The sequence below is a fragment of the Protopterus annectens genome, chromosome 6.part0 (assembly GCF_019279795.1).
Source record: "Protopterus annectens isolate FY-2018-M chromosome 6.part0, PAN1.0, whole genome shotgun sequence".
Lineage (NCBI taxonomy): Eukaryota > Metazoa > Chordata > Ceratodontiformes > Protopteridae > Protopterus > Protopterus annectens.
Window position 1 is genome coordinate 598977310 of NC_056737.1, and position 27584 is coordinate 599004893.

General features: G+C 39.7%; 1 protein-coding gene across 1 annotated transcript in view; it reads right to left on the bottom strand.

Moving 5' to 3' along the window:
• LOC122804426 (ubiquitin-like protein FUBI) overlaps positions 1-9603 on the bottom strand; it is a 398529-nt gene extending 388926 nt beyond the window's left edge. Inside the window, exon 1 of the mRNA XM_044074270.1 lies at positions 9341-9603. The gene's annotated coding sequence lies outside the window, so the exon portion shown is untranslated. The remainder of the gene's footprint in view (positions 1-9340) is intronic.
• Positions 9604-27584: the final 17981 nt, after the last annotated feature.

The window sequence follows — 27584 nt, forward strand, 5'->3', positions numbered from 1 at the left end:
CCATCTTTCCCAACAACTCCCCGAATAATTTCCACTACCCATTCATTAAATTCTTCTCTTTTAAAGAAACAGGTGGGGAAGAGTCAGGATCTCGTTTTTACTGCATTACCCTGTATTTCAGATCATGCTCCAACAGTAACCATGATAAAAGTGGCTACTGGGTGTATATCAATGCTCTCAAACACATACAGGTCTGTGAAATATAATTTCTAACTGGGCTAGACTAGACATTGTAGCTTGGGGAATAACATGCAAATCCTCAAAGAGTTCCTACTTTTGACTTCATATCTTCCATACCAAATATTTTCATAAAATTTTAGTCTACTCTAGTTTCCTTTTAGGCCCCCCCAGAAACACTCACTGTTGCAAATCAAATTCCAGTCTCCACCTAGAAGTAATTTTATTTACACCATTTTATTTAGAGTTTTAAAAATGTATGATTATATTACCTGCTTATTCAACTGGAGCCTGTAAACAGTGTGCAACTTGTAATCATTTTGTGATTTTTACTGTATGTTCCACCTTTGAGCTTTTCTCCCCAGGCCTCTGCTGAAAATGGACAAGTATCCAGTCAGACTATCCCGGTCAATAATGTAAAAATAAATAAATGTATGGTCATGAGGAAAAAAAAAACAAGTGCCAAGGGTCTCAATACTTTACAATATGAAGTCACCAGTTCCATATAGTTAGGGCATATACATATTTAAAAAAGTAACTACTATACAGGACCAGCTCATGTGACACTGTGCAGTTTTGCTCCACTTCCCCTGCCCAATCCACCACCGGTGCAGTCCTACCCTAGTATACAGTACTAGACAATGGGTAAAAATGGCACACCTGGGTAGATGGGAAAGCATGCAAATTGGGGGATAAAAATGTCAGTGCATTTTGTGATGTGCCTCACTTTCAGAGGCAGTAGGTATAAAATGCATCACTGGGGCCAGCAGCACCATACCTCAGGCTGTATAAAAACTTCTGCACAGGCAGAGTAGTAGCTTCTGTCCTGGATCTCCCCCTTGTCTAAATCAGACCCGGATAAAGTGTGCACATAGTCACCATTTGTGTGAAGGCTTGGGACAGCATGGTCATTGCATCTTTAATTTCACAATCAAATCTCAGAGGTGTGTACAAAATATCACTGTAGCTTATGTTGAGATTGTGTGGTCATTTCTTTAACTTTCCTCAAAGTTCAGGGGTGTGCAAAGGTCACTATAGCTTGCCTTGGGGAAATTTGCTGTTTAATGGTATCAGCTTGGATTACATTACTGTACAATGTGATCTTTTCCTCACACCCAACTGTAAGATTTATACAGGTGGTAATTTTGTGCTACATTAAACATGCTAATAAACATTTGACAGTAACAGCCTGAAATTTGTTACTGTGTTTTTGTTCAGTTTCATCTCAGACATTAGAGGCGCACAATAAAAAGTGGCGCCTTTTGTAAGCAAACATACCTCTCAACTGTCGAGATTTTGGCTCATTTTTGATCTGTTCCTCTTAGTGTGATTCTGACAAATCATTCAGGATTGATGTCACTAAATGGCAGACAGTTTCAGACTTCATATACTCAGAAAATATATGCCAAGAGAAAACCTTTAACAGTAGCAACTTTATTTTATATATGGGCAATATTTAACATTTGTCCCTTGCCCCCCCCCTCGTGCCCCCCCCCCCCATTATTTTTGGCTTTGACCAGATTTCTTGCTTTAAGAGGTTGAATGTGTACAGGTTTAGCAGCAACCACCTGAAATGACTGGGGCCATTTGTGCCCTCATCCCAATATAACAGATGCACAGCTGGGAACTTATGGGGGTAGAAAGAGGCTGGGAACTTTTTATGGGGGTAGAGACACTATTTTAAGATATTATATATGCAGCCTTGTAATTGTTTTTTCTGCTCAATTTACTGCTGTTCCTTGCCATTTTGTCAGATGGTCTACATCTTTTACGTGAAAGAAAAAGACTGCATTTCTTTCCTTAATTTTATTTTCCAGTGATGGCCTGAACAAAAACACTCTAAAATGCAGACTACAGCACATATGACCAGGCAGTTTCTAGTGAATGAGCAGACTCCTGGTTTAAATTTGTTTATTTCAGAATTACTGGAGTGCAATCTTGGTCAGTTACTGTGTGTTGAAAGGATGCAGGTAAAAGTTGAAAAAAAGAAATTCAATCTTGGTCATGATTTTTTTCCAGCCATCGCCAGACCAAAAGTGTGTAGGGAAGAGCTTCTTAAAAATGCAAGACCCTCAGTTTAATTCACTGCCTTAATCCTCAACACCAACTGCCAGACTATGAGCCATAAATGAACTGCTTCCAGTGGTATAAGGTTAGATTCAGCCTCCACTTGACTATGCGACTCCAAGCAAGTTAACCAGACAATGTTCTTAAACTAGAGTCCCAAATCAGTCTATGTGGATTAGTGCTCTACTAGCCAAATACAACAGTTTCCTCAATGTTTATTACAGTGCAGTCTGGCCCAGTTAGTGTGTTGAAAATGATGCAGGAAAAAGCAGATGAGCAAGACAATGGGGGGGTGTCTGGATGATTTACTGGAGCCATGAGGGGAGGAAAAGACACAACTGGGGGGGGGGGGTGAAGGCTGAGAAAGCAGAGGGATTAATAGGGTCAGAGCTAAAACTAGAGTCCCAACTGGGGCAGCTCAGATATGCAGGGACAACCTTTAGTCAACTGGTGACCTAGGAAAACGGCTCCATGGCACCCTACACACACACCAGCAATGCCCCCATCCTGGTCTAACTATACCATCCAGACAACCTTTCTTCCTCTCACCTTGTTCTCTCTTCCTCTCACCTTGTTCTCTTCAGCTTTTCCTGTATTCAATTCAACATATTTTAACTACAAACAGTCCTAATTAACTGTGCATGAAACATCTGCATTCAACTGATTCTAGATGCTCTGAGGTGCATTTTACATTTTTATCAGATGACAGCCTGAACAAAAAAGTCATTATTAAGGGAAGAAATTCAGTCCTGCTCAAATTGTTTTTTCCCTGAATCATTTTAAACACACCCTAACTGACCAAGACTGCACTGTAATAACTGCAGTAGAAATAACTGCATTAAGATGTGTTGCCAATTGGCTCACTGACAGAACCCACACAGTTGCAGACTCCAAATCAGACTTCAAACCTGTGACAAGTAGAGTACCACAGAGTTCAGCCCTGGGCCCTCTCCTGTATGGTTATCTACTTCTCTGAAGTACAGACTAACAGAGGGCTTCTGGTTGCAGAAGTTTGCAGACAACTGCAACCTAGGTGCCACAGTGGACATACTACAGAAGGGCCTCACAGAGATGCCACAGCCTCAAGCTCAAAGCCAAAAAGTGTATTATCCCCTTTGGTAAGAACTCTGTACCAAAGAGTGGCAGGTCCACTTAACACTGAAGGCGTTATGAGACCTTGCGACTCCTATATGGCACATCACGAAAGGGTTCTCACCCAGAAGAAAAAAAAAGTCCTTGTTCCCCTCTACTCGGCTCTCATTAGCCCCCATTGAGCACAAGCTTTTGGAATGCACCTCACAAAACATCTGCAACAGCTGGAAAGGCCACAAAAATACCTCACAAAGAGGATTACAGGAGTCAGATGCCCTACACCAGTCTCAAAAAACTCCAGCTTTACTCCATAGCATATTGCCTACTCCAAGGTGATCTCTGCCTGACATACAAAGCTATGCCACACACCCAGTTCCTCACTAGCATTCTTCATGAAAAATCTTGAGTGGATGGGAAATAGGAAATTCACCCTGGGGATCAATTCTGTGGCTCTGCTCAACAGGGGCACAGGAACGTAATCTTGGGTTACGAAAGCCAGGGAACCTTGTTGGCTAAACTTACAGGCCCTTGGGCCAATAGCCTAGTACTTACCCATGAATGCAAGCCAGGGGTACTAGATGCTCAGGTATATTTAAACAGTCCCAACCTTTTCATCCAAATGTTTGCCTGAGCAAAAATTGTGACCAAGGGAAGAAATTCAGACATGTTCTTTAACCACAGTTTCCCAGAATCAATTCCACACACCCTAACCAAAACTACACTAATAAACAAATTAAGCCGGAGGCCTAGTCACGTCTAGGCACCCAGAACGTATGGGGTTATAAATGAGCTGAAGGGCATTTTAGTGCTTTTTCTTACCCTTTGCTTCAACGAAAACAAACAAAGGTAATCCATAAGGAAAAATTCAATTGTGCATTTTTTTTTGAGAAAATGAGATGTATCCAAAGATGGTCTCAAAGTAATCCAAAATAGTGCACAATAAACACAAGAAAAATGCATGCAGCGATACAAAACTCATCTCAAAATAGTACTTGTCACTCTACACCACCTTAAAAAGTTAGTCACTTTGTGTACCCACATCTTGTGTGGAATTGTGATGACTTAAGGGACAAATGGCCAAAATCATACATTTGAAGTTGCTGCTGATAGCACACACAAATATAAATATCGTACAAACACACATACACCAGGCCTCCTCACCCCTTACCAAAAAATACAGCACCCTTCCATGTACCCCTCTAACGTTAGATTTGTTAGAATCTGAAAAACAAAAAATATTTGCTGTTAGCCGTACATAAATGAAATTTTTCTTTACCTCCTGCAAAAGACAGGCACTTATATGTATCCAATGTTAGATTGCGAGGAAAAATTGAATAACTGCAGTAATGTTTCCAACTTGGACCTAAGAACAGAATGCAAACAAAGGCAAACACTACAGGACTCTAGGAGCGTTTTTCCTGCATTTGTTTTTGTAGTAAAGATAAATAGATAAATAAATGGAAAAGCACCCCTGCTAGAGCAGCCCCTAGGCAGACAGCTAATTGGTGTTATGTCCAAGGCAGGCTATAGAAGCATGTTGTTTTGAAGTGGATTTCTTGCAGAGCTCTACACTATCTTTATTTTGGAGTAAAATTCCTATTTTAAAGCTAGATTTACCACTGCACTGATGTCTACAACTACAGCTAGGTCCCTAGTTTCAGGCTTGATTTACTGCTCCACAGAGTTTTCCAATTCCTATTCATCTTGTGATTTTTGAAGCCAAATGGTAAAAACTACAAACAAAACCACTGACCAACATACTAGTGGCAACAAAAATAAACACCGTTTACAGATTTTACACTGATAACTTGCTTACATTTTCCATAATTTTTGTTGCTCAGTTTTTCAAATGCATGGAACCAGGAAGAGCCGAGGGTTACTTAGTAATCAAATTTTATGCTGATTAGATGTATAGTTTTCAAAAGGCCTTTGTTCCCATTTTCCATGTCTGCAGGTTGAGAGGTATGAATGCAGCAAAGAAATCTTAATGCTTTTAACACCCATCAGGTTATCTTGACATGTCAAGATTCACATAGCTGAAAAGTCCATCCAATCATAATACCCTATCTTCTTACACAACTAATTACAAGCCCACCCAACCCACAAACAACAGGAAATTTTTACCATTCTCAAAAAAAAAAGTACAAAGCCAGGTCACAGAACCAAATTCTTTAGTTATCAAAAATAACCTGAACTGAAGTGGAATCCAAAATAAAGCTAATCTTGACACCTACTTCTTTCGGCTGCTCCCATTAGGGGTCACCACAGCAGATCACCCATTTCCATTTCTTCCTGTCCTCTGCATCTTGCTCTGTTACACCAACCATCTGCATGTCCTCTCACCACATCCATAAACCTTATCTTAGGCCTTCTTTTCCTGTTACCTGGCAGCTTCATCCTTAGCATCTTTTAACCCCAATTTGCTCTGCATCCCTCCTCAGCACGTCCAAACCAAAGTAATCTTGCCTCTCTGGCTTTGGCTCAAAACTTTCCAACCTGGGCTGACCCTCTAATATACTTATTCCTAATCCTACCCATCTTCATCACACACAGTGCAAATCTTAACATCTTCAACTCTGCTACGTCAAGCTCCGACTACTGCTTTTGTCAATGCTACTGTCTCCAACCCATATAACACACCTGGTCTCACTACCCTCTTGTAGACCTTCCCTTTCACTCCTACTAGTACTAGTCCGTCACAAAAATCACTCCCACTTCACCAACTCCATCCAGCTTGTACTCTCTTCACCTTTCTACACTCACCATTACTCTGAACTGTTGATCCCAAGTACTTAAAAACTCGTCCACCTTCACTACCTCTACTCCCTGCATCCTCACCATTCCTCTATCCTCCCTCTCATTCACACACATATTCTTAGTCCTGCTGACCTTCATTCCTCTTCTCTCTAGAGCATATCTCCACCTCTCCAGGGTCTCCTCCACCTGTTGCCTACTCTCACTACAAATCACAATGTCATCTGCAAACATCATAGTCCATGGGGACTCCTATCTGATCTTGTCTGTCAACCTGTCCATTACCACGGCAAATAAAGGGCTCAGAGCTGACCCTTGATGTAATCCCACCTCCACCTTAAATACATAGTCACTCCCACCGCAGACCTCACCGCTGTCATACTATCCTCGTACATATCCTGTACCACTTACATATTTCTGACACTCCCGACTTGCTCATACAATACCACAACTCCTCTCTAGGCACCCTGTCATATGCCTTCTCTAAATCCACAAAGACAATGCAACTCCTTCTGACCTTCTCTGTACTTCCAACACTCTCAGAGCAAACATCGCATCTGTAGTTCTTTTCTGGCATGAAACCATACGGCTGATAACTAATCACGTCCCTTCTTAACCTAGCTTCCACTACTTTCCCATAACTTCATGCTGTGACTGATCAGTTTAATTCCTCTGTAGTTACTACAGCTCTGCACATCACCCGTATTCTTAAAAATCGGTACAAAAACACTTTTCCCCCATTCCTCAGGCATCCTCTCACTTTCCAAGATTTCATTAAACAATCTAGTTAAAAACTCCACTGCCATTTCACCTAAACACCTATGCTTCCACAGGTATGGCATCTTGACAAACAGCCTTTCCATTCTTCATAGCTATCCTTACTTCCTCCTTGCTAATTCACTGCACTTCATGATTCGCTATCTGCACATCATCCAAGCACCTTTCTAGCCATCTCTTACTAGCTCTGCTGTAGTTATCCAGCCATTTGGTAACTCATCACTGCCACCCAGTGCCTGTCTTAACTCTTCCCTTAACATCACCTCACGATTATCCTTTCAATTTCCACCATTTGATCCTTGGTGCTGCCCTCACACTCAATTCTCCTCTTGATCACCAATATCATCATACAAACCACCATCCTATGCTGCCTAACTACTTTCCCCTGCCACCACTTTACAGTCTCCTTCAGACTGGTCCTTCAGCACAAGATATAATCCACCTATGTGCATCTTCCTCCACTGTTGTATGTCACACTATGCTCCTCCCTCTTGTTAAAATACGTATTCATCATAGCTACTTGCACTATTAAACTACCACATTTTACAGACACAAATTACAGCAAAACTATGAACTCTTACCACAAGAAATCTGGACAATGCCAAAATAATGTGGCAACAAAGGCCCAAAATCAGGGACAGATTGCAACTATTTCACAAGACACTTGCTACAACAGCATGTTCGGCGTTGGCTTACATTTTCTGAAGGAAATGAAGTAAAACTCAAATCTGTCATTTAGGGATTTCAATGATTTTCCAGAAAAAAAAATACACGTTTTATACGGAACTGACTAAAATACACGGCAAAACTTGGACTTTCTGAAAAACACTACTGCCGCCAATATTTTAAAACTAAAACTCTAGTAATCCAGATATAATTGGTAAAAAGTTATCAGCCTACCAAAACACAAAAAAACTTTAAAGAAATGATATTACAGGAGGGGCGCGGTTTGAGTAATAGCGTGATAATTTTTTGAAGCTAAGGTGCTAAATAGAACTTGCATTAGGCAGTAGATAACAGTCTTAACACACTGTCTTACTAGTACCATATTAGACCTCCAGGTAATACTTATGAACAGAATCCGTATTAAAAAAATGCATTTTCTTCGTTAGACACTTCCAAAACTCCGCGTAAAACTGCAGTCTACACATTGTGCATTCTTCTTTCGGCTTTTCCCGGTTAGGGGTTGCCACAGCAGAACACCTGTCCGCTCATAATTGGCAGTGGAGTTTTACGGTGTCGAGTTGCCAGCCCGGCACCCATCCTTCAACAGAAGGCACACACTCACACCGAGGGCCAATTTAGTGTCCAATCCACCTAAAGCATACCTTTGGGATGTGGGAGGAAACCGGAGCACCCGTCCCGTAGAAAACCCACGCGATCACAGGGAGAACATGCGGACTCCGCACAGAAGGCACCCAAGCAGAGGCTCAAACAGAACGCTCTTGCTGTGCGGCGGCAACGATTACCGCTGCACCATTCTGCATTCTAATTGGGTCCAATAAATTAAAAAAAAAAAAAGGCGGGCCACACAGTATGTCTCGGAACCATTAATAAACACTAGATTTGCCTTAATTTACGGTAACGTACGTTAAACTGTTACAGGATATTAAATCTCACGTCGGGGAAACTATGCCTTGAAAGACCCTCTACACGTTTCCACTTACATTTTAAACGCGGCGAAACTGAAATTAGAATAAATAGTTTAAGTTAAGATTGCCACGTATGAGTCCCCACTTGAAAAGCAAAGCTATTAGTGCAGTCTACTTTATACCAATCGAAATGCACTGTACTACGTATACGATTAGCACGTTAAAATCGCTCAGCTGTATGCGTGTTACAATTATGAGGAATAGGGCCCATTTTTGACCAGGTGAATTTACAACTACTTGTCCTGGGACAATTAGGATTGCGCGTGCGCACAAATACTAGTGTATATTGTAAGATTAAGTATTACAACAGTTAAAGTTTAATGAATTAAAACACGATATTTCTAAATATATGGCGAAAAGCACGCCTATGCAAAATTACTCAGCCTTCTAGAAACTACTTAACGTTTAGTACTACAAGTAAGCCACTACTACTTGACAATTAAGCGGCGGCTGGGGGTATCGAGAAAGAAACGTCACGGGTGTAAGGATTACCTGCAAGTAAAAAGTAATGTTAATGGTTATCAATGTTACCTCTGTAAATAAACTAGAGATAAACACTGGTTAGGTCATACGCTAGTGCCCAAATTCGATCATCAAGCTTAACTCCCTACGGGACCTTTAACAGCTATTTTAAATTTAGATTTGTATGACAAAAAAATGCACTGCACAGAAACTGAAGGGAGATTACTAATTCTTAAGAGTACACAAATCAAAAAACATTAGTACGTCCTGGCTCTTCCGTCATCTTTCAAAATATGAAGAGTACAATTTATTCTTCATAATCACATTACTTAATGTTTCTAATACGCGTATATACATACCAAGCGACGTTTAAAACGGTCTTCAAACCTCTTTTCTACAATTATTTTCGTATACAACTTGGAAAAACACTTCCGTCTCAAGAAACGTTTTTATACGCTCACTGGTAAGACAGGCGCAGTGGACAGATGAGGTGGGAAGTGGCTTGTAACTTTTCACCAATGAAGTGTTTCTGCGTTTCACTGTAAACGGCGTGATTGCGAAGGTTCTTTAGTGTTTTTGTTTCACAAGAAGAGGTTACATGGTTCGATTCTGGGTTGAGGTCCCTTCTGTGAAAAGTCTGCAATGCACGTCTTTTTGTGTCCTCCTGGGTTTACTCCCACATTTCGAAGATGTGCAGTAGGTGGATTGGACGTTCTAAACTGGCCATAGGTGTGAGTGTGCGTACCTCGTTTGGGATCTTAAACAATTCACGTTCCTCAAAGTTCCACATTGAAAGTATCTGGCACACATTCTGTGGTAGGAATTCTTTTAACTAATATCCATGGAAAATAGAAATAAATCATATTAATTAATTAACATATTTTTATAAGTAAAACCATCCAATGACCCTCCTAGTTGAAGTTGTCAGCAAGCCATTAGTATGTGTTAAACATTTTGCCCATTTGTTCCACATTATGAAGGCTGGTGTTCCTAATTTTGGGTATGGAAGGTTGAGAGCTATCGTATTAACTACCGCCGCAGATTTAGCCACCTCGCGGTGTAAACTTTGTCTCTAAATGATTGTTACTTTAGAAGTGACACCCCAACCCCATATGCAAAAAAAGGGAACATGGGTCGTAAATGGATGGATTTGCATTTGGCAGCTTTATGGGTATTACTGTATATACAATGCAGGTCTGTACTGGTAGGTATTTTACTAGAAAAATCATTGGATTTGGAATGGCTTTCTCAGGGTACTTTTCACATTTGCACCACAAGGCAGAAATGAACAAGAAAGTAGAAAATATTGTGGTTATTATCATTCTAGTAGGCATGCCAAAACGTGTGTGTATGTGCTGGGAGGGGCATGAAACTGCAGTTGTGTAAGTATACTTGCCATAACAGTAGACGTTTGAATGATCAAAGCTCCAGTAGCCTTAGCTATGGGATATACGTGTAACAGCTGGCCAGCTTCCAGAGCTTAAAGCACCTTCCAGAGGTCCCTACCATTGACTGCTGGAACAGAGTCGTAGGAAATCAACGATATGTACACCAAGCCACTGAAAGGAGGCTAGATCCCTAAAAAATGACAATGCTAGATAAATAAAAAAAAAAACAATGTACACATGGTAACAAAAAATATACAAAAACAAGGTAGGGAGTGGAAGGAGAGCGTGGCTACTGCAACAGTTGTTGTTGTTTGTCTTTCGGATTTTCCCAGTTAGGGGTCACCACAGCAGAACTCCGGTCTGCTAATGATTGGCAGTAGATTTTCACGAACGTCGAGGTGCCAGCTTGATGTTCAACCTTCAACGAAGGCATGCCCATTTACGCATGTCTTTCGAACGCCCGCCCAACCGCGGGTAGGACATGCAGACTCCACACAGAAGGCACTCCCCTCACTCCAGCCGAGAATCGAACGGGAGAACCTCTTGCTGTGAGGCAACAACGCTACTACTGCACCACCGCGGATGTTGCAATCATTCAAAATATCTCCTGCTATGGTAAGTTTACTTAAACAACTGTGGTATGAACATCATCTGATCACTGAGAGTTGCAACAATCTTGATTATATGGGTAGACAATAGCTTATAATAACTGGAAGGAGAAAAAGGATGATGGTTCAGGATCCCTTAGTGAATGGCCCTAGCAAAGCTTGTTCTCGACCTGGAAAAGGAATTTAGTTTGTAGTGCTTTTTATAAAATTATGTACATAGGGCTAAGTTGCTGCTTCTAGAATCCTTCTGGCATCCACCCCTTTTTAAAAAGCTACCAATGAAGCCAAGACCTTAGGATGGTTTGCATTTACCCTACCTGGAATAGATTTGTTGTGGTGGATATAACAAAAGGGGGATAATTTGAGTTAACCGTTTGGAAAAAGTTTGCTTTGACACAGGTTGTCCTTTTTTCAGATAAAACGGTCTACCCACCAAAGCAGTTCCCTTTTTACAAATCCCAAACTGGAATCTGATGAGTCAGAGGATATTGATGCTGGGACCATACAGATTTTAATTACCATTGAATCTTTCTCAAGTGGAACCTGGTTAAATGAATCGTAAGAATCATGGATGCCGTAAATCCTAGTAACCTGAGAAATTCCTTTACTGAGGTCTTGGGCTGAGATGAAAAACTCGGATACAGATATACTTTTTTCTCGTGGAAGAAAATCTCTTTGAACTGATGTATCTAAGAGACACCTAGGAAACCAATCCTGTGAGAAAGAGTCAAACAAGCCTTTTGAATGTTCTTCTGAAACCTTGGTCTGAGAAGGAGATCTCTTACCCAAGTGAGAGATTCCTGACACTTTGAAAAAACTGCAAAGATAAGCAAATTGTCTAAATAATGAAAATGTATACCTTGCAGTCTGCAATCAGCTATCGCTGGAGCTAGCCATTTTGTGAACACTCTTGGAACAATTAATAATCAAAAGGCTAATGCAGAGAACTGAAAAGTGTAATTTGGACACAAAATACCTCAAGAAACATTTGAATTCTGAGTCTACAGGAATATGATGATAAGCATACTTTAAATCTAGAGTTAGTAAAAAACTGAAAGTGGGAATCAGTAGTAACATGTTGTGAAGATATATCATTTTGAAATTTGAGACTTTCACAAACTGATTTAGAAATGAAAGATCTAAGACTGTTCTCCAGGAGGCTTCTTTCTTTGGTACTAGAAACATTCTTGAACAGAAACCTTTTCCTGTCAGAGAAAGTAGGATAGCTTCTATTAACCCGAGTCAGCAAATTTTGAATGATAGGATGGAAAAAAAAGAAGTTTGATCTGGTGGATGAGGAGGAATCCTGTGAAATGGAGGAAGGGACTCTCACTGCCATTTGTTTTCCTTATGAATCACTGTCAGAACCCATTTGTCTGTAATCTTCTGTTGCAAAAGAAAAAAAATGGATAGGCAGATTTTGGAGGAGATTTAAAGGTTTGCCAGGAAGATGAGGGTTTACAATTTGTAGATAGTTATTCAGACTTGGAGTGTCCTTGTTTCTGAGATGCACCTCCTTTCTTTTTGGACTCTCTTGCCATTGTTTTTCTGAATGCCTGCTTGCCAGAATTTCACTCTGCTTAATTTGTTCTTTATAAAAAGGTGTTGTGATAAATGTAAAAGCTTTAACAAGGAAGATTGAAAAATATGAATCAACACTTGAATCAGTTTACCTATCTCGTCATACTTTTTCAGGACCTCAGCAGCAAATGGTCCAAAAACAACCATCCTGTCTAAAGGAGAATTCAAAATTTCAGCTTCAACATCCTGTAGTAAATTTTGAGTGTGTAACCCTGCAAACCTTCTCATAACTATCAGTTCCAGTAGCAGCTGCTATGGAAGGGGTATCAGCTGAATAATACACACACTTTAGAGAGTGTATGGTGTCTTGACAGAAGTAATACATTAATTTATGCAAGATTTTTCCTCCGAATAGGGAAATGATTATAATGCTCCTCATATTCTCAAAATAAGAAGCAAAAACTCTACTAATGGAGCTTGACACTTAATAATTCTGAAAATAAGTGTGACAGAAGAATACATTTTCCCAAATTTGGCAAAAGCTTTTCCATCCTTATCAGAAAGGTAAGGATTAGCATTTACAGAAATGTTTAGCAGCAGCAGGGTCAGATGTAGGATTTTAAAACAAACAGTAAGACTGAGGAACATCTATCAGCCTTCTTAGGGGCTGCAGGCTGTAACAAAACCATCCTCCAATGCTGGAAGTACAAGAGGAACAGGAGTTGGTTGTGAAAATTTAATTTATAACAAATCTTAACTTTTTTTCAAAGATACTGGATTATCATTATTATGTTCCTACTAAAACAATTGGTTTATACTACATATTATTTCAATAAAAAGAAAATTCTATCAGAAGAAGCACATTCCTCAAGATCTGAATCAGTCGCCTGAAGAGAGAAAACAGAAGTTCCCTCAAAATAATTTCCCTTAACTTTGGACTTCTGGTACAATGCTGATGTAAGCTGTAGCAGCCCCGCAATGCTTTGGCTGATTCTGTACTTTTGAGATAGCAATTCGAATATGGCTGTTACAAGAAATATGGCTGAAAGTAGATGAAAAGGGAAGTAAATGTCAAGGAGTGGTAAAAACAAAACAAAAAAAGAGCACAACGGACTGGAGTATTTGATGCTAGTGTCAGGTCAAGCAGTGAAGAGACCAGAGATGAAGCAGTAGTGTTAACCAAAATATGGGTAGAGACTAAAGATCTAAAAGATAAGTAAAGGAACATATGCTGAAACTGGAAGAGAAAGTGGCATATATGCCTCAAGGGCTCTCAAGGCATTCAAATATTCTTCAGATGCTGATATCTGAAAAAGAAGAACTTAAGGCTTTATTAGACCCAGCTGAAGCAAAACTCAACTGCACAAAGTTAAAGATCATGAACCTGGAAGACAGGGTCCATAGAAAGAATATCAAAATAATAGGAGTTCTGGAGAAGTCCAAGAAACAGGATGGTAAGAGTGCAGTACAGAAACGGATTACAACCTGGATATATATTTCCCAGGAAAACATTAAAATTGACCAAGAACAGAGAAGTGCATGGAGGGTGGAACTGGAAGATTCAGGAAGAGTGAGACAGATCATAGTAAAGTTTCAAACCTTGGAACAGAAAGAAGAAATATTGAGGAGGGTATGGCAACTAAGGAAAAAGTTGACTGTCAGTGAAAACAGGATATTTATTGACCAAGACTTTTCATTTGAGACCAGAAGGTGTAAAAGCATATTTGCTCCAATTATAAAGAAATACAAAGAGAAGAATTTAACATTAAGGTTTATTTATCCCATAGTGTTGAGGGTCTATATGCAGGGTATAACAAAAGGTATTTACCATCCCTAAGGAAGCACTGGAATACATGCAACCTGTAAACTGGAGAGATCCATCCATCACAATGGATGAGAGTTCCAATATGGACATGGAGGGGAGAATGCAGCAATATTCTTGTGTAGGAAAGTTGCTGAGAGGATATTTTCCATTATTTAAATGATAACAACAGCAAAGGAAGATGGTGAAGGAAGCAAAGAAGAGAAATAAGACAGCAGCAAACCAGACAAAAACATTGGAGAGCAGAATGAGAACTGTGTATTCTTTTTCTATTAATAATATGCAGGTCTATGAACAATTAATTATGAAGGTGACCCAAAGAAGTGGGAAGTGATACTGGAGCTTAGTATGCAAAGGTTTTACTTCTTCTCCCCCTCTTCCAGTGTACTTTATTTCTACTTGATATCCTATTCACTTAAGGGACGGCCACGGTGGTGCAGCGGATAACGTTGATGCCTCACAGCAAGAGGTTCCCTGGTTCGATTCTCGGCTGGGGTGCCTTCTGTGCGGAGTCTGCATGTCCTCCCTGTGGTTGCGTGGGTTTCCTCCAGGTGCTCCGGTTTCCTCCCACATCCCAAAGACATGCTGTAGGTGGATTGGACACTCTAAATTGGCCCTAGGTGTGAGTGTGTGTGTGCCTTCTGTGGAAGGCTGGATGCCGGGCTGGCAACACGACACCGTAAAATTCCACTGCCAATCATGAGTGGGCATGTGATCCACGGTGGCGACCCCTAACCGGGAAAAGCCAAAAGAAGAAGAAGATATCCTATTCACTTAAACTCTGTTATTTAAACACTCACAATAAACTATAAAGATAGAAAATTACTGCAACAACCAGAAGTAAGTTAAGGACATTAGTATTTATAGGCGAGTCAGTTCAGAAATATGTAGACACATACTTAATATTATTAATGCTGTGATAAATGGAACCGACACTAGCAGTGATAAAATAAATAAAGAAAGCCTTTGTTAATATGAGAGAAAGTACTGATTAACACAATCTATGCTAATGTTGAAAAGGGATAGAGAGGGAAAAGAAAGATGAAAAAAATAAAGTGAAGGGAGAGTTAGACAGGTTACAGCTATTAGATTTGTGACAGGCAGAGCTGAGTGGGAAACACATAAAGTGAGTTCTCACTGCTGTAGTAATGGCGGGAGTACCTTCCACAGGCATGAATACCTTGAGGAAGTGGAACTTTTATGTAAATATGTACATAGTTATAGTGAAGGGGAGGGCAGGGACTCCTAAAAAGAAACATTCAATGCAAAACAGTATAAAAAAGAAAGATGCTAGAACAGAAAGGAAATACATAAAGTGAAAGTGGATAATGGGCACACAACAAAGAAAGAAAAGGAAGGAAGAGGGTAAAATATAAACAAGAAAATGAGTGGAGATGATAATTATTAAATCATGGAATGTTAATGGCCTCACTGCTAAGGTGAAAAGACAAGGAATATTAGGGTATAGTAGAGGTCACAGAGCAAAGATGGTGGCTTTGCAAGAAATACAGCTTACAAAAAATAAATAAATTACTGAAAGGAGCAGGACACAACCCTGAGGCCAGTTCAGCTTGGGGGAACAGAAAGCAAAGAGTGGCACTCCTATTGGAGAAAAAAATTCCACTGGAGATGTAAGACAAACTGTAAGACAAGGAGTGGTAGATTTGCGGGGTTTAAAGGCTACTGGCAAGGAGAAAAAAGTATAATAGTCTTGGTTTATATTTTGCCCAAAACAACGTCAGGATTGCAGAAGGATTTTGGGAGAGATAGTGCTATTTCAAGAGGGAGTAGGGATTGTAACAGGGGGCTGGAACATTACAGTCAATATGAATCAAGCAAGTAGTGGAAGAAGGAGTCAGAAATTAACAAAAGAAGGTTAATTTTGGAAGAACTACCTGAAAACAATAGGAAGGGAAGATCCATGCATGAATGGGCAGCCAGGACAGAGTTTTATATATTATTCACCCAGACATCAAAATTGGTCTAGAATAGATAGACAGATTCTATATAATAAAATAACATGAAAGTCAAATCTCAGATGTGAAAACTGATCCTTTAACATTATCAGGTCACACAATGATATGGGTGATAAGGATAGGAAGGTGGACAATAACAGAGAAACACTGGAGATTTGCAACAGTTCTTGAAAAGGAAAAGGAGGAGAAATGGGTAAAAGAACACTGGGGAAGGGTTAGTAGATGGGATGAGAGGGAAAAAAGTTAAATTACACAGGAATATTTATCCAAGATTTATTTATTTTTTATTTATTTATTAACGTTTGATTACCAGGAAAGTCCGACTGGATAGGAACCTATATTCAGCAGAGGCCAGAGAGAAAATCTCCGAAGTATTACAAAACATTTTTAAGAATAATAATTTTACAGTCTCTAAAGATAATACAAAAACAAATACAGTTTAAATAATTATACCAAATTAGACATAATAAGAAAACATTGGTTAAGAATAGATACAAGTTATATGACAATGATTTAATAGTTAGAGAAATTTTAGTCGGTTTATAGAGAAATTAAAGGGTGGTATAATACAAACAGGAATTGCAATATGAAGTGAGAGAAAAGCAGACCTATGGTATATTTAGACAGAAATTGATAGAATTTAGGAAGTGAGTGAAGAAGGGAGAGTAAGGAGATGTCTGGTATGAATATGTATTTGTCCACATTTAGAGATATCGTTTAACCTGGTATTGAGCAAGAACAGAGACAGCTTTTGGCTAGGAAGTCTTTCAGAATGGCTTTGAAGGATGGAGGGGGAGGGTAGTGACCTGATGGCTAGAGATAAGGCGTTCCAGGCCTTAGTAACATTGTATGAGTACAGATGATTCCAAGCAGATTTGATAGGTTTGTGGACAGACAGGAGATTTTGGTCACTGGATCGTAATGACCGACTAGGAACATAGTTGTGTAGAATGGTATTCAGTGCTGGACAAGGGAATGGGTTCTGGATAATTTTATAGGTGGTAAAAAGCTGTATATATGTTAGTTGATGGGGTAGTTCTAACAGATTTAGGCTTTTTGATGCAAAACAGTGATAGGTTCTGAAAGGGGATATATGCTGAAAATTTAGCAGCTTTGTTATAGCATTGTTCAAGTTTTGATTTTTGTGATTCCTGAAGGTCAGTAAGGATGGAAGTACAATAAAGAAGTGTGTGGAGGAGATAAATAGTGGCAAGTGTAGTTTTAGCTGCATCTGTGAAAAAGTTTTTGGCTCTATAAAGCATCCCTAATTTTTGATGCGTTTTTCTTATGTAATTATGTATATCCAGGTCAAATTTAAGATTCTTATCCACTATCATCCCTAATAATTTTCTATGAGAAGTGACTTCAATGGTTGTATTATCAAGAGAGAGGACTAATTTTTGTATTTTTTTCATGGGATAAGGATTTGGGGGGAAAAGCAGTAGGTTTTGAGCATGAGTTTGGAATTACAAAGCCATGCTTCAGTTGCTGCTAAAGCTTCCTGACTAATTTTTTGAAGGGGTGCCACATTGTCAGATGTGCAAATGAGTGCAGAGTCATCTGTGTGTGCATTAGGGAGGCCTGTTGTATGGATGTGTGGTGGACGTTAGTGAGAATGTTAAAGAGGAGGAAACCAGTGATATAAGCCTTGTGATACACCAGTGGTGACTGGGAGGTATGGAGGGAGGGTGGAGTGCCATTTTACTGACAGATAAGTATTGGATATATAGCTTTTGGATATATAGCTTTTGAAACATAGAAGGAAGGGCTAAGAGAGACCTAATGAGGAACCGTGAAGTAGAAGTTTGCTGTGACAAACTGTGTCAAAGGCTTTACACAAGTATAAAAATGAGGAGACTAAATTGCTGTTATCTCTAGTTTTATTGACATTATCTATATAGGTTAGAAGTGCAGTGTTAGTACTGTGGGAAGGATGGAAGCCATGTTGTGTGGGAGATAGTAGTTATTCCTGTAGGAGATAGTTTAGCAATTGATTCTGAATACATTTTTCAAGTATACTGGGGGGGGGGGGATACGATTGCTATAGAGCTAAAATTAGTAATGTTTACTGAATTTCCTCCTTTGTGCAGAGGGATAATGTGCAACTTTTCAGAGACAGAGAACATGGGATTCCTGGACTGACTTATTTATAAAGATTGAGACAGGGTAGCCAATGCTATTGGCTGCTGTTTTAAGGTATTCACTTGGAAGGTCATCGGCTGAAGTAGAGCATGATATGAGTTTGTTTAAGAACAGTTTTATATAGGATGTGGGCTCAGGTTTGAAGGTGAAAGTGGATGTGATGATACATGGCTGCTGGGCAGGGTTAGGATTAGATGTTGGGGAATCTTTGGTTAGAGATGCTATACTATCTATGAAATAAAAGTTGAATTGTATTGTGGTTCAAGTGATGAGTTATTGGGAGGGGAGTTAGGATTGAATTTATGGCTGGGATGAATGATTTCTTTAATGGCTGTCCAGAGTTTTTTAGCGTTGTGTTACTATTATCCTGAAAGTTACTATAGTATAGTTTTTTGTCTTCATTAATCTAGTTTTTAGTATGATTGCGAAGCATTCTGAAGTTTTCAAGATATTGTGGTGTTTTATATATCTGCCATTCTTTCCATCCTTTTTCTCTATTCTGCATTAGTATTCTACTCTTTTTGAAAAGCCTTTTTGTCTTTCAGCTTTTCCCGATTACGGGTTGCCACAGCGGAACTCCGGTCCGCTCATGATTGGCAGTGGATTTTTACAGTGTTGAGTTGCCAGCCCAATGCCCAACCTTCAAAGAAGGCATGCCCATTTACACTAGCACCTACCTGCATGTCTTTAGCGTCACTTGACCACAGGGAGGACATGCAGACTCCACACACAAGGCGCTCCAGCCGAGAATTGAATGGGAGAACCTCTTGCTGTGAGGCAGCAATGCTAACCACTGCACCACCGCGGCCTACACTCTTTTTGAATAGCCAAATTGCATTATTTGCTTAGTCTCTTCCTTTTAGGAGATGCAAGGCTATTTAGGATATTCAAGAAAGTTGCATTGAGTTCACCTACAAGCATTATCTTAGGGGAGGATTTTTAGGAAGTTCTAGTTAATAGATGATAGGTTAGTAATGAACATTTCTGGGTTAAACATGGAAAGATTGCATGTTGTTTTATAAACATGCTGTTTAAGTGGATGTGTGAGATGTCTGGCAGTTTTATTTCTCCAAGTCTTTTGGATTTCTAATACCATGACAAGAATGGACCCCATTCCTAAGTCAAAGTACTGTTTCAGTCTTTGACGTTAGCCAGAAGTGCTCCTTGCAGCACCTGCAATGTGCCCAGAATTGTCTCCTCCTGCAATTCATACAAAGTTGCATGTATTGGTAACATATCTAAGTACAATTGTAAATTATTTTTTATAAGACCCATTTCTCCTAGTACTGTTGGAACTGTCTGAGTATCCTTCTTCTACATTGCTCTTGTTTCTGCCCTTAAATCCTGGTATTATATGACTTTGTGTCTCTCAATACACAAGACACTATAGTCATTGGGTGTAGCAATTTCAATGATCAATGTTACTTTTGTCTTTTTTTCATGGACTGGTTTCTCGTATCTATTTTTTTTTGAACTGTTGGTAACAAGTGATCCCGTGTGATATAAACCATCATTTTCTATAATGCCTTGTGGCTCATGTTTCCCATGCTTCACAGCTACTTTAATAATATACTGTTTGTACAATCCCCAATGCAACAGACTTGCCACATTATTATGCCTTTCAGTATAAAGTCCTGCCATTAGTGTATCACACCCAGCAACTAGATATGCAACTGTTTCCAATTCTGTTTTACAAAAACCTGCATTTGTCTGTTTATCCCATATGTTCACTGGACTTTGTAAGCCAACGTGCACTTAGTCCACTATCCTGGGATGCTAATATTAACCTTTCACCTCTCTTTAACCATTCTTGCATTTGGTCCTGATTGTCATGAGGTCATTCCAAGAGTTTTCTGTACTTGCAACTATAGTTATGCATTTTTCACATTTCTTGCATTTTCATCTGATCCTTCACCTTATATTCCTTCTTTTGTTTTTTAGCACATTCAATTGTTGCTTGAAATTTATCTGCTTGTGGTTTGATTTCCATTCCCACTTGACATCAATATGCTTCTGCTAAACTAATCAGGGAAGTCATCTTAGAGTTATTCTCCTTATGTTTTAAAAATTTCATTATGTTTAGATCTTGTGAGGTCAGCAGATGTGTATGCAGTCCTACAGCTGAAGATCTATATGTGTAATCAATTCTGAGGAGGCCCATACCTCCTTAAGAGTGGGAATATATACTTTTGGTATACCCTGATTTTTATAAGTCATTTGATAAGTGCGAAGCATTTTTCTTGTTTACTTGCCCAACCTTACCAACAGTACCTTTTGAGATCAGCTAATCAGTCCAGAACTGTAAGTTAGAACAGGAAGAGCATATTGTTTTATAGTTTGGACATTGTTCCTACATGTCAGAGATGTTTTCATTATTAACTTTAGTCTTCTAAAATATTCATTACTAAGTTTTATTCACATTTGTTCATGTTTTATTGTTAATCCTTCACCAGTTCCCAAGTATTTATACACCCCTTTTGCTCAGGTTCTTTTATATCACATTCCTGCCCCAGACTGATATTTTCTTGGTGCTGCAGGTTTCCTGCTTTAAAGGTTGCTTTTGCACATTTATCAAGACCAAATGACATTCTTATATCATCTGAGAAAGTTTTGACCACTTGTAGTTATGCTATCAGTTCCTCATCTGACAAACTATATAGTTTTTTAAATCATTCATAAAAAGAAAATAAGTCTTTACACTTTGTTGTTTTCTGGGAGCCAAATTGTAGCCATGACCTAATCTGTTAAGCAGACAGTTTAATGGGTTAAGTACAGGACAAAAGAGCAGCAGTGACAGAGTCACCCTGGAATATCCCCCTTTGAATTTTTATCCCTGGAATAATAATTTGTCCTTTATCATGTCTTATCTGCAAAGTGGTTTGACACTGTTTTATGGTCACTGTAATGTAATCGCTAAATGTAGGGTGTATCTTATACATTTGTAAGTACTCTTTTTATCCATTAATGTAGGATGCTGTCAGATGCTTTTTTTGTAGTCTATCCATGCCATACTTATGTTCTCCCCCTTTTTACATTTCTCCATTATGACATTAAAACAAATTATCCTTTGTTCCGTTTGGTTCTATTGCCATGAATAAGTTGTTTTCTAAATGACTATAAACTCTGTTGGTATAGGTTCCAGTAAATAGCTTATACATCGTCAGAAGGCAAGTTAACAGTCTATAGTTTTTAGGGTAGCTTGCAGTTTCACTCTTAAGGAGTAGTATTATTTTTCTTGTTGTTAACCAGGTTGGCATCTGTTTGGGGTGTGCATTTAAATGGTTCTTGCTCATGGCTAAATCTTCATGTAAAGATGTTAATATTTTTAGCCAGAACTTACATATTGCATCTGAACTTGAGGTTTTCCAGTTAGGAGACTTTCTTAATTTTGTTTCAGTTTCTCTGGCTGTTGCTTCATCCCATTTCATATTGTGCACAGCTGAACTTTTAATTATTTCTTTTACTTCTTCTAGGCATTCAGCATCTTTGTTATGTTCCACAGGATCTTCATAGATATTTCCCCAAAAATGTGTCTATTTCTACATTTTTTAGTGGTGTTTCTATTCCTTTTGCCTTGTTTCCCAATTGTCTGTAAAACTTGTTTGGGTCATCAATACATTGCTTATTTTGTACTTTTCCTTTATATTTATCTGCATATCTTCTATGTTTTTCTGCCTGTGCTGATATCTTCAGTTTATTATTTGCAGTAGTGTACAGCAGATCCTGATCTGTTCTGATACTGTGCATTGCTTTTATCACATCTAGCTTTCTGAATATTTTTGTTGATCTGTTCCTTCTTTTGTACTCTAACAGTGACACTTCTTGTCTTAATTGCTTTATAGTTTTCTGAATTTGATATTTCTATGATGGCATTTGATTTCTTCCCTTCCTTTCCCTTACTCCCCTGTGTTTTTGTGGTAAGACTTTTTCTACTATTAATTTAGCTGCAGAGTAATAAATTCTATTTAGTTTTGTTGTATCGCGGGCGGCCACAGTGGTGCAGTGGTTAGCATTGTTGCCTCACAGCAAGAGGTTCTCTGGTTCGATCCTCGGCTGGGGTGCCTTCTGTGCAGAGTCTGCATGTCCTCAGTGTGGTCACATGGGTTTCCTCCTGGTGCTCTGGTTTCCTCCCATATCCCAAAGACATGTTGTAGGTGGATTGGACACTCTAAATTGGCCTTAGGTGTGAGTGTGTGCATGTGTGTGTGTGCCTTCTGTGGAAGGTTGGGCACCGGGCTGGCAACTCGACACCGTAAAACTCCACTGCCAATCATGAGCGGACAGGTGATCCACTGTGGCGACCCCTAACTGGGAAAAGCCGAAAGAAGAAGTTTTGTTATATCGCACGAATGTCTATGAATAGTCCTGATTACTATGTTAATTTGTTTTATCAAACTTCTAACATTTTGTGTCTAATTGACTTTCTGTAGTCTGTTTCTTTCATTGATCTTAATATGTCTATCCATCTCTATTAAAGCAGGCAACTCTTCCCTTAGATCACTTCCTTCTAAAGTGAGGGAACATTCTTTTTCTCCATTTCCTGTGGGCATTCTACAGCAAGTTCCAGAGCATCTTCCTTTGCCATATGCTCTTCAATTTCATCCTGTATCATCCGTTGCATTTTTATATGGGAACTCACTGGCCTATCACTCCACAACATTGACTGTGTCATAGTTGCCACCATTTCCTTTTCCTTCCTTTGCTGTGCAACTCCAACTGAACTGTTATACTGGTTTCCTACTGAAGGCTCCAAAGTATCTTCATATGGAAACTGATCAGATATTTCCCACTCCACTGGTTTCTCCTCAATTTGGAGACTCAATATTCTATCCTGCTGTGGTGTTATCAGAGTTAGATTTTCTACACTAAATCCTTTACTTCACAGGTAATCCTTAACCTCTGTTTCTATTTCTTTAACTTCTCCATTAGTAATCCTCCTTTTTACTTTGCCTCTTTGTGTTATTTTTTTGTATTGTGAAATTTCCCATATCTGCATGCCTTTGCCTATATTTCTCTTCGAATATCTTTGTGGATGCTTTTTTTTTTTGCACTGAATTAACATGGCCAACAGAAGGAGGACTTGCTGCATCTGACATTAAAACAGAATTGGAGGCCAGTATGATAACCAGCATCCTGAGGTTGACGGATATTGGTTATCATGCAGATTGGAAATACATGATAAAGGTTCAGGAAGAGGAGTGGAAGAGAAGAGGGGATACTTTAGAAATAATCCGGGGAACTGGAGGTCAAGATCTGAAGTTGCCTTGGACTAAAAGTATGCAAAAGATATTTAGTACTAAAAACATGAAGTGGGAGAAATGGAAAGATGTACCGATTCCAATAGGAGGCACAAGCTTGGGTAGAGGGAAAAATGTTAGCTTGGAGATGGAGGAAAAAAAACAGAACAAGACAATACTGGATTCAGATAATGGTGGAGAGTAGAATAAATAACTGGGCAGAGATACAAGAGGAATGCCAAATAGAAGAAGAATTAGAGTGAGACTACAGGGGTATAGTTTCAAAATGGAAAAGGGTCAAAAAGAGTAGGTTAGCACAGGAGGAGAAACCAGAAATGGTATAACAGATTGAAATAAGATTAGAAGGTAGAACCACAAATGGCTTATTAACATTGGGAAGAAATGTATAGAAGACTGGTCTATTAGAATATTACAGCAGAGGAAACATAAATGGTAATTAGAAGTGCATGAAACTATAGAGGATAAGGAATGGGCAGAAATGTTCATACTCCTGAGATATGTTTCAAGGCACGAAAATATAGAATTTTGGCATGGAAGTGCCTACATAAATATTTCTACACTCTAGTAATTCTATCCAGAATATTCCCAGGGGCAGGACAAAACTGTTGGAGGTGCCAGGAACAACCAGGTATATGGGAAGATATTTTTGAGCTGTTTGAATCAAACACATTTAAAAGAGAAATGCAGGAGATAATAAGGCATATTTGCCCACAGATGAATAATTTAACATGAAGGGCAGGATTCACGAAGCCTCCGTGTAAGAGTTACAAGGCTTACACGGAGGCTGCAGTTAAACGGTGTGACGTCAGCATGCCATGCATATGCATGAGGGCATGCTGAATCACACCTAAGGTTAACACGGTCCATGTAAGACAGTAGGGGGCGTGTCCGTAGGGCGAGCCCTGCAAACAGACACGCCCCCAGAAGAGTAAAAGTGCCGAAAGTAAACCCCCATGACAGAGTCCGTGTAAATGTGAATAAACACAACACAACACATGCCCCCACAGACTATGAACATAAAATGTAAAAATGAACATGTCATATTTCTTTTATAAGTTTTAAAGATGTTTGCCCATTGCACGCTCGTTTGCGTGGGCGTACCCGTCGCATAGCCACAGTTAGCAGTCAGTGGAAAAGCATATAAGAACTAAATATGCAAAGTAAGCCAAGAAGCAATAGCGTAGTGGTAGAGACGTCGGCTGAATTGGAGGCAGTCATGGTTCGAGCCCCCACAACATCAATTTTTATTTTTAGTGAAATAAGCACGAAACAATTCCCTGACATATGTACATGTATAAAATTATTTTTATGTAAAATGTAATGAAATGGGCCATGTATTGTGAAGAAATGTGTGAAATAAAAAAAGAAGAAATGTCAGAAATGCCCATAGCTGAGCTACACTCTAACAAGTTGAGTATATCTGCCCATAGGTGAGCAGTGTTTTAACAGGTGTAAAATGAGTGCCCGTAGGTGAGTAGTGGTTTAACAGTTGTAGAAGGAGTGGCGGGGGTTGAGCAGAATTCCAACACGCTGAAACTGTGTGCCCGTAGCTGAGCTGAGCGTAATATGCATGCTGACAGCCAAACGGCGCGTAAACCAGCGTGCCACATTTGCGAGGAGCTGTGCACCGCGCCAACAAGCTAACCGACGAGCAACGTTGAGCAAGCTGTATCAAAATTGCCTTTACACAGACACACCTTCTGGCCTGTGTAGACAGTCATAAAATATAAAACGCAATGGCCAGGCTTGAACTCAGGATACCATGCACCATAGTCAAAGTACTGAACCACTAAGCCATGACAGTTGCTCTTAGAAATGCAGTAATAGCATATATATAGGAATGAATGGAAAGAGGAGCATGACAAAGCAGGTTTTGTGTAGCTGATACAATTCCAAAATGACCAATCACAGATAAGTGCGGGAAAAATGGCATATATAAGCCCCATAAGCGGGAATACACAGCATAACCAATTGTGGAACCGATGCAGTCAGGATGGCAGGTGTAGGAGAGGGTAGTTGCTTCCGAGCACAGAGGTGGGGCATTGAGGAGTCCAAATATATGGTTTGGCTCCTCATCCATGATCATGAGGCCCAACTCATGCAGGGCCAGGTCCTGTGGGGAGCATATAGGGCTGAGGCGTGGGACCGGTTGGCACATGATCTCACCAGTGCCACAGGAATACCAAGGACTGGTGAACAGGTCCATCACCACCATGCAGACCTGAAGAGACGGAAGCAGGACCAACTGAACCATTGGATCCAGGAGGCCCGGCAAATGCCCAACGCCCCACTACTGAGTAAGTTACATGTAATTATTTATGTAAGAAATTAACCTAGCTGATGTTATGGAGATGTGTATTCCAATATTACTTCATTTATATTGCAGCTGCAGGTGTCCATTCTGCGAACCTTCGAGCCTATGCCGATAGGCTGGTGCGGTTGCGCCACCAGGCAGGTCAGTAATTCTCTCCCTGTAACTGTAAAAAAATATAAATATGACAGCTTGCAAAAGAGTGCAGTGTAGTCACTTATTAATAAAAAGTGCAAGTAACAGTGTAAGAGAGTTTGCAAGTATTGTTTGATTACATAAGTGTGATGCAGCCTGTAATCCAAAAATAAAAATGAAACAAGTCTGAAATAAAGATGTTCCACCTGAAATATAATAGTACATAACCTGCAGCAGGCTGAAAAGTACAGATACAGAAGCTGAGTAAAACACGTGTGAAATATATCCCTGTTTAAATTCTGAAACATGACACAAGTGAGACTTTTGGAAAGGATTGTTATAACTAAAAATTAAACATGTCAATAAAGCCTAGAATTAAGTACCATCCTGAATTGTAAAAATAAAACAAGTGAGAGAGTGTGAGAAAGAGGTATGAATCCACCATTAAAGTAGTAATAACTCCTGAATAAAGTATACTGCAGTCAGTACAGAATGAAATGAATGTGACAGGCACAACCAAACAGCAACATGTGTTGAAAAAAGTACTGAAGCTGGAATGTGTGTCCCAAAATCTGGATATGTTGCCCTCAGTTTGCAATATGCAGATAGTATGGTTGTATGAAATACCAAACATCCACAGTTGTCTAGAGCCATATAAAGCAAATGTAGCTGAACAGAGCCAGATATGAATGTGTATGAATAAAAATGAAATGTATATTGATGTAGCAGTAACATTCCTATCACCAACATGAATATGTTGTCACATAGGAAACTGTAGTCAGACCTGTAGTGTATATATATCTGCAGCTAGTAGAAATGTACAGCATATGTATAGGTATTTGAAGTTGTTAATGAAATATTTATTCGCCCTACCCTATAACCACAAATAATCCATTCCACGTGAAATGGGTATGTGTATTCACAATTAACACCCCTGGACAATTGTCCTGTTGGTTCATACATATTTGCATGTACGTTGAGGCATGTGCCCTGTTCATACATCCAAACCTGATGGCCTGTTGCCATCACTCAACCCTGCATGTTGTTGGAATGTGTACTGTTGTTCAAATTATGCATGTGTTATGCTTGCTGTTCAACGGCTTGAATTTATGGGTGTTTGGTTAATGGGAATACTAATGCATGCTGTTACAACTAATTGTGAATGGTATTGCACGTTACTAACCCAAACTATCACTAAATAATGCAAAACATAGGACGACAGGGAAGGCGGGTTCCAGCGGACCCACCTCTCCCACCTCAGCTGGCGAGTGCACCTGGCAGTAGTGCCCAGGCCGGACCCTCCTCCGGTGGCCCTGTGCCACCTGCGGGTAGAAGCGCTGCAGGGGATGGGGCTCGTCCCCCATCTGCAAGCATGGCCGGAGGAGAACATCCACTCACCCTCCGTAGTGTCCGGACTGTGGTGCGTAGGGAGATCCGGCACG